The sequence below is a fragment of the Python bivittatus genome, unplaced genomic scaffold, assembly GCF_059951505.1.
Source record: "Python bivittatus isolate LINGU-HERP-01145 unplaced genomic scaffold, Pbiv_v1 ctg000330_np1212, whole genome shotgun sequence".
NCBI lineage: Eukaryota > Metazoa > Chordata > Lepidosauria > Squamata > Pythonidae > Python > Python bivittatus.
In genome coordinates this window covers 48,939,344-48,951,694 of record NW_028277058.1, presented here as the reverse complement: position 1 = coordinate 48,951,694, position 12,351 = coordinate 48,939,344, and positions in this window count along the sequence as shown.

The window sequence follows — 12,351 nt, the reverse complement described above, 5'->3', positions numbered from 1 at the left end:
ACATTGATTTTCAGATCATTGTGTGGTTCACAGCCTAGCAGCATGTAGGTCTCTTCAAATGAAATGGGTATGTGCCAGCCTCTTCCCTCTCATCTATCACAATCCTAACATTTCACTGAGCCTTCATTTTGATCAGGCTGGACCATTGCCTTCTGCTGTCCTGTTGAGGTGCTACAAAATTACTTTCCTACACCAATGTATATGTCCTTGTGGGGATTGCTCAGTAGAATCCTTGAGCCATATGCTTTTTCTTTCCTCTCTTTACAGGGAACCCTGGATGACTTTTATGTACCCTATCCTGCAGAAATTGCCTGGCAGACAGCATGACTTCTTTGACATTTCTCCTATCCAATCTATACCCATCTATCTGAGTTGCCAATTCTGCACCTCTAAATGCACCATTTGCCTCTCCTTAGGTCTGAAAATTCACACTAAATTCACACCAGCCAAGGGAACTAGAAGCTGAGGCTGTTGACAGAACCTGCTGGCAAACCCTGCACCATGAAGCTTCCACCAACTTAGAAGACAGGGGCCACCAAAAACTGATAGAAAACCATGAGCAGCATCACAGAATAACACCCACTGTTATTGTACTTCTAGTGCCCCTATTGTGCTAGAATCTGTGCTTCCAGAGTGGGACTGCAGAGCCACCTCCATATCCACAGATGAACTGCACAACAGTGTGTCTTCTTCAAATCTGAAGGACTACCATATTGTCTTGTGTGAATTTAGATACTGCAATGATTTATGGCTTCACTCAATGCTTACCCATGGTTACTAACTTTGCCTTAGGTTATTTAGTATCTTATGGTTAATTAAGCAGCAGTTTAGCACAATGCATCCACTCAGTCATTGACCAGCAAGCTATTATAGACTCTTATGCTTTCACAGATACCACCTTCCAATAGGAACAGGGAAAATGAATTGTCTTCTCAAACAAGAAGCATGCTGGAAATTCCTTTTAGGTCAGATTTACATTAAAGAAGTTTTGAACTCATTTCTCAAAAGCTCTATATAGACTTTTGTAAGGTGCCTTAAGAGACATGCATTTATTTAAAATTACAGATCTATGAAACTGCAGATAAATGTTGAATTGAATAAATGATGAATTAACAGTAACAACAAAAGCAACACTCCTCATTGAATTTAATAATATGAAGAGCAACTGTGTCCTCTAGTGCTTTTGGAAGGAAGGGAGGGAGGGAGGGAGAGATACTATTCAGATAACTTGATGGAAAGGGATTCTTAGGAGAATGCCATAATAAAATAGGTTATTTTATGATGGTATTCATAATTGCTATGTTCCTGTGGTGTACAGAGTAAGGGAGGTGACCTTGTCAGAAATGCACAAGAGTTGTTACCTAGGCGAAATGGGCTGAAATATTTTTTAAGTCCTAGAAAACAAGACAAGGACCAGTAACCAGAGAAAAGGAGACATTTTCGCTACAGTGCATTATAACCAATTGGAGTGGAAGTGTTTGCCTACAATGAAATGAAGCACAGCAGGTGAACTGTAGAGAAGTAGGGAGATGGCCTTAAGAAGGAGTACAACAACTCTTCAGCTCATCAACCCCTTCATGAAGTTTCTGATTGTTCATCCACCCCCAAACATTTATTATATGAAAATAATTTCATCAATAGTACCATGAAGACCCTCAGCCATTTATCAACCCCTTGGATAGTCCCATTGACCTTTGGGGGTCGATATTGATCACTTTGGGGAACCCTGCATTTAGGTAAACACCAGCTTGCTTCTGGAAGGAATGAGAGAGTGAGAAAGAAACTCAAGATTGCCCCCCCCCCGCCACCCTTGATTCTCTTGGGTATAAGAATGGGAGAGAGAAACTCTGTTACTGTAACTTTTAATAATAGAGTTCCAGTAGTTCTGTGGTGCCTGTTTCCTGATTTGGCCTACTTCAGAGGGATGACATGAACCAAGCAGCACCACTTCAGCTGTCACAAATCAGAAAAAGACAGGCAGAAGTTGTCTTCCATTGGGCCAGATGTGGATAGAGGATGATATTGTGCATTCCTGCCCTAGGGAAATGGTCAATGGCCTGTCCTCCCAGTGGAGCAAGCTGGTCCTGAGGATGATCTCTAAGACTTGCTCCCACGTTGTTAGCCATTTGAAAGTTGCTAAAGTCCTAATTGTGTCAGAGGTCTTATGAATTGTTTGGATTGATTGAAGATTTTTATGATTTTGTTTTTCTAATTTATCGAATGAACTGATTTTTACATACATATTGTATGGTTTTGTATATACTTATAAACCCCCCAAAGTCTAATTGATTGTGGCACATATTAATTAGATAAATGTTAATAATTAAGTAAATAAAATATATGGCAACTGCATCTCCATTATTGACTTAAACTCATCTGTGTGAGTTTGTTAAAAGTGGAGCCATAAAGCAAAGCTGCGTCCTAATCTAACATATTTACTGCATGAACACGAAAAAAGTACTCAAAATATTCAGGAAAAATAAGTGCATTCCTCCCCATGTTTTTTTCAGTCGGCTAATTTCTTTACAAAATGTTTAACAGCATCTGTGAAAATCTATCTACTGCTACTTCAGGTTTTAAAATTACTGCTTCCTTTCCCAAAGGAAGCCTTGTCTAGATATATTGGGCTACTTATCTGCAAGCTGGGGTGATGGGCCCCACAAAGTTGGAAGTGACCTGGTTAGAGAATACTGTCCTAAGTTTGCACATTGTCCTAAGTTCACACACTGTGAACACGTAAGTTCTGGACTGCAGAAATCCAGGCAACCACTAGATAACAGCAGAAACAGAAACCTCTAACTCTCTGCTGCCATATAGTGGTTTATCTGGACTTTTGCAACCCAGATCTAATAGCCCTAGCTAGAACATGGGCTAATCATTCTCTCTCAACCCTAGGAAGGAGGCAATGGCAAACCACTTCTGAAAATCTTGCCAAGAAAATTCCAGAGGACTAGTTCAGGTATTCAACTTCAAGTCAGAAGTCAACACTGACTCAAAGGCAACAAAACAAAACACATAATATAACTTGCTTTTCTTTGCTTGTTTAGGATGTTGTGCACACCTAGACATTGTGATGTGTAAGCCATAGTTTACTGCATGGCTTAATATGTTGTAAAAATTCAGCCAACTTTATTCAATTAACCATAATTATTCTAGCCATAACTCAGTACAGCATGTTTACCAGGCCAGTAAAACGTCAAGACTAAATATCCATCCATCCATCCATCTTAGAAAGAGAAGCTTTGAAGCTATTTTAATATCTTCTTGATGAAAATAACAGAACTGAGGACTGACGATCAACAAAATGTTTGTGTTATGCTTTCTCAGTTGACCTTCAGTTGGTGTTATTCTCTGTAGTCCCTTGGAAAACAGCTTTCTAGAAAGTCATAATTACAAAGCGAGATAAGTCTACATATTTTTGAGACCATCTTGAAAAACAGACCTAAAATCAAGTATTCTCTGATGAATATGGATAATGAACTAGATACTAACGACCACCTGGTTTTCTCTATTGTTAGGAAGGCACGAACATGCTGTATTTTCCCACTTAAATTTCCAAACACAAAAAAGAAAAAAAAATGAATATAATAATTTGGTTTTAAAGGAATGACTCTTTAGCTAAAACAGGGCAATTAATCTTTTCAGATGACAGGCACCACTGCACAATCACATAATGACATGGGAACTTAAAACAAAAATAACATAAAATTGCTGAAAACGTGTGAGCATTATGCAGGAACACTGAGATCTTTCAAGTTTGGGGCATATTTATTTTATTTTTCATTTAATTTGGGGATCTGCTGGCACCATTTTAGGTTGGTTGCTGATACCCATACTTATCACGATGCCAGTTTCTGAGCAAATTTATGACTCACTTCTCTTCCAAATTTCTATGGGATCTAAATTGAATTAACTTAATCTGGATTTCATTTATGTACATTAATTATCATTTTTCTTATATTCTGCCTTTCATCATAAAACACTCCCCGGCTAATCACAACATACAAAATGTCAACATAAAACATTCATGAGAAATAGTAACAGTCAGATCAAGTCAGAGCATGTCAAATTCAGTATAACATCCTTCTGCTCTAATACTTAATTGCATGATTGACTTAAAGACCTGAAGGAAAATAATAATTTTCACTAAGGGCTCATCCACACCTCTGTGGCCAGAAGATGCCTCTTTAACTTCTTAAGACAAGTCCTCCTTAAGGCAGGTCCTAAAGGCTTTGTCCCATTCCCAACTCACAACTGGAGCCACCTAAGCATATTTATCTGATCCAATGATATACAGTAGTAGTGTTTCCCATCTTCTAACACAAACCTTGCTATATTTGTGGTGCTTCGTGACAGCTCTGATGACAGTAGGGCAGCAGCTGGGATCAGCCAAGGTACTACTGGTGGTTTTCAGTTGCTGAGGCTGTTCCCGCTCCCCTCCAGTCTCTGGTAACTTCCCACCATAAGCAGGAGTGTCCAGGCTCTGGACATCTATCCACATAAGACCTAACTGGCATATTGCAAAGCCCTGGTCAGGCATTATTCTGGTTCCTTGTCTTCATGGTCCACCGTTTCATGTGAGACTGCTAGATACATATAAAAAGCAATGCCCGAACTGACAGATCACTCTCGTAATGGAGCATTGTGGGCTGGAGACAGCGTCTCTCAATAGCCCTCCCCTCAGTCAGCTGTTGAGCAAAGAGTAAATGAGCAACAGAAAAGATGAGCATGAAAGAGATTGTGGGAATGTGAGAAAGGCATATGAGCAAGAGAGGGAGAGAGAACAAGGAAGTGAGAGAAAGTAAGGAAGACCAAGTGAGGAAGCAAAAACTTGAGACACAGTGTGGAAGACTGTCAAATGAGAGAAACTGATGAGTGAAAGAGAAAGAAAGTTACAGGCAGAGTGAAAGACCCGTGAGTGACAGCATGAAAATGCAAGAAAGTCAGAGTGCAAGAGACACAGACTGAGGAAGCAAGAGGAAGAGAAAAGGGATTTGTAGGATAGGTGTGGACTCCCCAGGAAAATAGGAGAGGTTCAGGTTCTGAAAGATGGATAAACCCATGGGAGTAATCCTCTGTCAAAACTCGCCTCCTCCTCCAGCACTAATCCTAGTCCATTTAGGGACAGCAATTGGTGGTTGTTTTTCCTGCTGGCAGGAAATCCACCAATTGCTTCCCTTAATTTCTACCACATTAAAACTGTCAGGACAGCACCATTCATTAACCTAATTAGAGAGGCAGAATAGAGATTGGCTGTTGGGGCAAGTAAATTATCCTGGCATCCTTGCATGCCTCCTCACATTAAATTGGCAGTGTGTTTAGTGTCAAAAGCTAACTCACATTGTTGCCAGTCTAAGTTCCTGGGGAAGAACATTCCACAACTAAGATACCACCATCACTGAGAAGTCCAGAAATCTAGGCTTCATGTAATGATAGTATAAGCAGAAGATTCCTTTCCAGCAAGATGGTCCTTTAGGCTGGATCTAATATTATTGTGAGGGATTGTGGGAAGACAGGAAAAGGAATGTCTGAAAACACACACATAAACAATCATGAGATAGCAGGCAAGTCAGCTCATCTCACAAATGGCCCAGATGAGGAGAAATCTGGGAAGTGTTTCAAAGTATTCAGAGACACTTCACCTTATTTACTGTAAGTGAGGCTGGGAAGTTCCTATTACAGTTTCCAAGGTTGTATATTTACTCGAGCCATAAAAGATACCTTGCTGAAATTTTCATAGTTCTTGCTTCCTACGTGGGGCTTCAAAATCATTAATTTGCTGCTTTTCTCCCACCATTTACTAGTTCTACATCATGTATTGTACTCAAAGATGTTACCAATGCTATTTATTCAACTTTGTAACCTCAGAATAAAGTTTCATCTATTGTTTTAATATCCCTTTTAAAAAAAATCACAGTCCAACTTACAGTTTTTGGTTTTAAGGCTCCTAATATGAATATGCAACAAAATGGGATTTGTCCCCAAAAACAGTTTATGGTAGTTCAGGGCTGGACTTTTTCATAGTGAATTTAAATTTTTGTGGTTGGCCAAGAGGTATAGTGGGGACAGAGATACAGCACAGTAGCTGAGCCAAGATTTCTGATTTGTTTCATTTGGGGTGGTGGTGGTGGCAGAACTGGGTGAGCTACTCTGTTCTGAAAATTATTTTAAATCTTGACCATGGTCAGAAATGGCTGCAGGGGGCATTAAAAAGGGTTTAAGGGGTTGCTGAAGCCCTGGGCTCTTAGGTTGACCACCTGGTGATAGATGGACCTCCGGGAGCCATCCAGTTGAAGCATGTATGCTGTATAATCTCCACCTGCCTCTGTTCCCCTTAATGGGACTTCAGAGTAGACATGTGCAAATTCTGCTTATGAGCAATTTTCACCATTAGTCCTAATTTAATGAGTAGATATGTGTAGCTTTTTCTTCATAGTCTTATCTGGCAGTAAACCTCACTGAACTCAGTAGGGTTTTCTTCTGAATAGTTACTATGGACTATAACAAGTGGAGAACACCATAGAAATGCTACAAAGAGTCAATTATAATGTTTGTATAAATTAGATACATTGACCACCAGGAGGCACCACCCGACTGGTTTCATCCTTAATGGGACTCCTCAGATGTTTGTAGCCAGATGGGGTTCACATCCTCTACCGGGAGCTGAACTCATGGATCTTCACATTTACAGTAGATGATTATGTAGAGTGCATTAGTTTTTACGAGGTAGCCAAGTCCTGGCATTCAGCAATTGCAGGATAGGATATTTAGAAGCTATCAGAATGGTTTAACCAGAGTAACAGAAGCAACTTGTAATAATACTTTGTTTTGAAAGCAGCAGCATTTTTCACACTCAGGCAGAAGTTTGAAAAAAAATCAGGCTACTTTAATAAATTATCAATAAGATTTGTGTGAGCTTTGAAACACTTCTAAATCATTTTCAAATCATGCACAGTCCTAACAAACATACATACATGAAGATAAATAACTATGTTGACCATGAAGGGGAAAATACAAAATCTGTATTGAGATTGTACTTTTTATCAGTGGAACCTAAATACATACATACATACATACATACATACATACATACATACATAATACCTGTAGGAACTCCATAAAGTCAGGGGAGACCATATCTGACCTGCAAAAATCTCTGCGACAAATAGATGGCAGTAAGGAAATAGGGACATGAAGACTTTGCTGCCATCTAGTGGTCATCTGCCCTCCATGGATCACTGCCTTGTCGTGGCAAAGCGGCTTGCGTAACTCAGTGAAGCCATGAGCTATACCGTGCAGGGCCACCCAAGACGGACAGGTCATGACAGAGAGTTCTGACAAAATGTGGTCCACTGGAGAAGGAAATGGCAACCCACTCCAGTATCCTTGCCAAGAAAACCCCATGGACAATGTTAAAAGGCTAAAAGATATGATGCCGGAAGATGAGCCCCTCAGGTCGGAAGGTGTCCAATATGCTACTGGGGAAGAGCGGAGGGCATTTCCAAGTAGCTCCAGAAAGAGTGAAGCGGCTGGGCCAAAGCCGAAAGGACGTTCAGCTGTGGATGTATCTGGAAGCGAAAAGAAGGTCCGATGCTGTAAAGAACAATATTGTATAGGTACCTGGAATGTAAGATCTATGAACCAAGGCAAGCTGGATGTGGTCAAACATGAGATGACAAGATTGAACATTGACATCTTGGGAATCAGCGAACTGAAATGGACGGGAATGGGTGAATTTAATTCGGGTGACCATTATATCTACTACTGTGGGCAAGAAACTCTTAGAAGAAATGGAGTTGCACTCATAGTCAATAAGAGAGTGGGAAAGGCAGTAATGGGGTACAACCTCAAAAACAACAGAATGATCTCAGTGCGTATCCAAGGCAAACCATTCAATATCATAGTCATCCAAGTCTATGCCCCAACCACTGATGCTGAAGAAGCTGAAGTTGACCGCTTCTATGAAGACCTACAACACCTTCTAGAACTAGCACCAAAAAAAGATGTCCTTTTTATCATAGGGGATTGGAATGCTAAAGTAGGAAGTCAAGGAGTAATCGGAATAACAGGCAAGTTTGGCCTTGGAGTACAAAATGAAGCAGGGCAAAGGCTAATAGAGTTCTGTCAAGAGAACAAGCTAGTCATAGCAAACATTCTTTTCCAACAACACAAGAGACGACTCTACACATGGACATCACCAGATGGTCAATACCGAAACCAGATTGATTATATACTTTGCAGCCAAAGATGGAGAAGCTCTATACAGACAGCAAAAACAAGACCAGGAGCTGACTGTGGCTCAGATCATGAGCTTCTTACTGCAAAATTTAGGCTTAAATTGAAGAATGTAGGGAAAACCACTAGACCACTCAGGTATGACTTAAATCATATTCCTTGTGAGTACACAGTGAAGGTGATGAATAGATTTAGAGGATTAGATTTGGTAGACAGAGTGCCTGAAGAACTATGGACGGAGGTCTGTAACATTGTACAGGAGGCAGCAACTAAAACCATCCCAAAGAAAAAGAAATGCAAGAAAGCAAAATGGCTGTCTGATGAGGCTTTACAAATAGCTGTGGAAAGAAGGAATGCGAAAAGCAAGGGTGAAAGGGAAAGATATAAGCAACTGAATGCAGATTTCCAGAGAATAGCAAGGAGAGATAAGAAGGCCTTCTTAAATGAACAATGCAAAGAAATCAAGGAAAACAATAGAATGGGGAAGACTAGAGATCTCTACAAGAAAATTGGAGATATGAAAGGAACGTTTAGTGCAAAGATGGGCATGATAAAAGACAAAAAAGGCAGGGACCTAACAGAAGCAGAAGAGATTAAGAAGAGGTGGCAAGAATACACAGAAGAACTATACAAGAAAGATCTTAATGTCCCTGATGTCCACACTGGTGTGATCACTGACCTTGAGCCAGACATCCTAGAGAATGAAGTCAAGTGGGCCTTAGGAAGCATTGCTAACAACAAAGCTAGTGGAGATGACAGTATTCCAGCTGAGTTATTTAAAATACTAAAAGATGATGGTGTTAAAGTGCTGCACTCAATATGCCAGCAAGTTTGGAAAACGCAACAGTGGCCACGGGATTGGAAAAGGTCAGTTTATGTTCCAATTCCAAAGAAGGGCAATGCCAAAGAATGCTCAAACTATCGCACAATTGCACTCATTTCACATGCTAGCAAGGTTATGCTCAAAATCCTACAAGCTAGGCTTCAGCAATACATGAACCGAGAACTACCGGATGTACAAGCTGGGTTTCGAAGAGGCAGAGGAACTAGAGATCAAATTGCCAACATTCGCTGGATCATGGAGAAAGCACGAGAGTTCCAGAAAAATATCTACTTCTGCTTCATTGACTATGCAAAAGCCTTTGATTGTGTGCATCACAACAAACTGTGGCAAGTTCTTAAAGAGATGGGAGTACAAGACCACCTTACCTGTCTCCTGAGAAATCTGTATGCGGGCCAAGAAGCAACAGTTAGAACCGGTCATGGAACAACCGATTGGTTCAAATTAGGGAAAGGTGTACGACAAGGCTGTATACTGTCACCCTGCTTATTTAACCTATATGCAGAGTACATCATGAGAAATGCCAGGCTGGAAGAATCACAAGCCAGAATTAAGATTGCAGGGAGAATCATCAACAACCTCAGATATGCGGACGATACCACCCTCATGGCAGAAAGTGAAGAAGAACTAAAGAGCCTCTTGATGAGGGTGAAAGAGGAGAGTGCAAAAGCTGGCTTGAAACTCAACATTAAAAAAACTAAGATCATGGCATCTGGACCCATCAATTCCTGGCAAATAGAAGGGGTAGAAATGGAAGCAGTAACAGACTTCATTTATTTGGGCTCCAAGATCACCACAGACGGAGACTGCAGCCATGAAATTAAAAGACGCTTGCTCCTTGGGAGGAAAGCTATGGCAAGCCTAGATAGCATATTAAAAAGCAGAGACGTCACCTTGCTGACAAAGATCCGCATAGTCAAAGCTATGGTTTTTCCAGTAGTAATGTATGGCTGTGAGAGCTGGACCATAAAGAAGGCTGAGCGCCGAAGAATTGATGCCTTTGAACTGTGGTGCTGGAGAAGACTCTTAAGAGTTCCCTGGACTGCTAGGAGGTCAAACCAGTCAATCTGAAAGGAAATCAACCCTGATTGCTCATTGGAAGAATCGATAATGAAGCTCAAGCTCAGATACTTTGGTCACCTAATGCAAAGAGAGATCTCTTTGGAGAAGACCCTGATGCTGGGAAAGATAGAAGGCAAAAGGAGAAGAGGATGGCAGAGGATGAGATGGTTAGATAGCATCACTGAAGCAATGAGCATGAAACTGAGCAAACTCAGGGAGGCAGTGAAGGACAGGTAGGCCTGGCGCAATATGGTTCATGGGGTCACGAAGAGTCGGACACGACTTAACGACTAAACAACAACAAAGTGGTCATCTGAATTTTTGTAGCCTTAAAGAAGTCTCCATCAGCTGAATTCAGACCATCCAGCAGCAACTTATATTTTTAGATGCAGTGAAGAAGACTCTCCAGGTACATACGTTGGGTCTCTACATCAGGTATAGTAGTGAGTTTTTTGTGAAATTAAAGTATTGTAGGATATTTTGGTCAACACAGCAAGCCAGAAAATAGGCAAATCAGCAACATTCTAAAGGAGAACATTTTTGAAAGCATTAAGTACTGAAAAATGAAACTTCTCATTTTGAAAGCATATTTTTGGTAGGAAAAAGTATATCTATTGGAATATCTGTTTTAAGTGACCATACTTGCATCCTCAGAATGCATATGTCTTAGGCAGAAGAGGCTAGTAAGACTCCTGAGAACATAAGGAGAGCCTTGCTCCATCAGATTGAAACTGCATCCATTTCAGTTTCAGTGCCCAATCAAATGCACTTGAAAGCAGCATCTGAAAGCAGCAACCCCAAATTACTCTTATAATTCAACTGCAGATGAAGAGTTTGTAAAAATGTTGACAGAGATGATCTATACACTGGCCAGCTGAGGTTGGATTAAATGTCATTGTTTGCTTTCAAAATATTACAGCAGTATTGGAGATGTCTTTTGTTTTTTCCTAGACAATCTGGCCAACAAATGGTGGTTTCCATGATAAGATCCCAGGTCAGCCAGATAGCCGCAATAGGAAAAAAGAGGGTTGCAGGCAGTTACTACTTACTCAACTAATTTTTCCATGGTGTAATCTAATACACCGGGAGAACACTAGTTTGGAGAAGATGGTATAAATATTTAAGGAAAATATATGATGTATTACATTACATACATAAAAAACAGGCAGAGCTTCAATCACATTGTCACAGCCACCATTTTGACTTTTTTTGACCATAGCCTGCAGATACCCTGAGCTACATTCAAGAAGTTCACAAACATGGCCAGGAAGATTATAGTCACTCTCCACCATTGTTCCCTAGCAGCTTGGTATTTAAATCATGCTGTCCATGATTCTGGAGGTAGTAAATTATCATAGAGATTAATAGTCATTAATTAATAGTCCTATCTGCCATGATATTAGAGCTATCTTTTTCACTCATCTAAATAGGCAGGCATCACTTCGAATGACTGCAAATTTCATGGTTTAACTATGCATTCTGTAATGATGTAGTTTTATTAGTCCTGAAAATTGCCATACTTTAATGGATGACACCAAGTTTTAATATGAAATTAGAAAGTGCTAGAGTTAGAAGAAAAAAAGACAGGGGAATTGAAAGTTCATTTTATACCAGAGGCAAGAAATAGCCTTTCTAATGAAAGACTATCTGTCAGGAGATTCTACATGAGAAATATTAATGGAAATAGACTTCCGGTGAGGAATGGAGAACAAATGCTCTGCATTTTTTCCGCTCCATGGATCGCGGAGAGCATTACAGCCAAAAGGGCAGCTGGATGAGGGATCCAGACTGCCGGAATTCCCTCTGGATCAAAGAGAGATCTTGATATTACCCATATGTACTCTGGACAGCTGTTTTTTTGTGAGTAGATGGCAGAAACAATGTTTTTGCAGCCACTTGTGATCAGCTGGGAGTTGTGAGTTCCATCATGCTCTGAGCCTTTAATGCAGCCTTTTAAGGACTCAAGGTTTGACTTGATTTCTAATTATTTTGGAGTTTTATGTTTTGTTGTTGTTGTTTCTTTAAGATTAAAAACCTTCGGAACTACAAGCGTTCGCGCTCTTCAATCTGTTTAAAAAGAAAGAAAATTATGTGCTTCCGGTTTTGTAAGATTCCTATTTTTTGCAATATACAGCAAAAGGGTGATCATAGTGTTGTTTCTGGAAAGTTTTTAAATGTTAAGGGCTCAGATGAAATTGATTTAAAGAAGGACT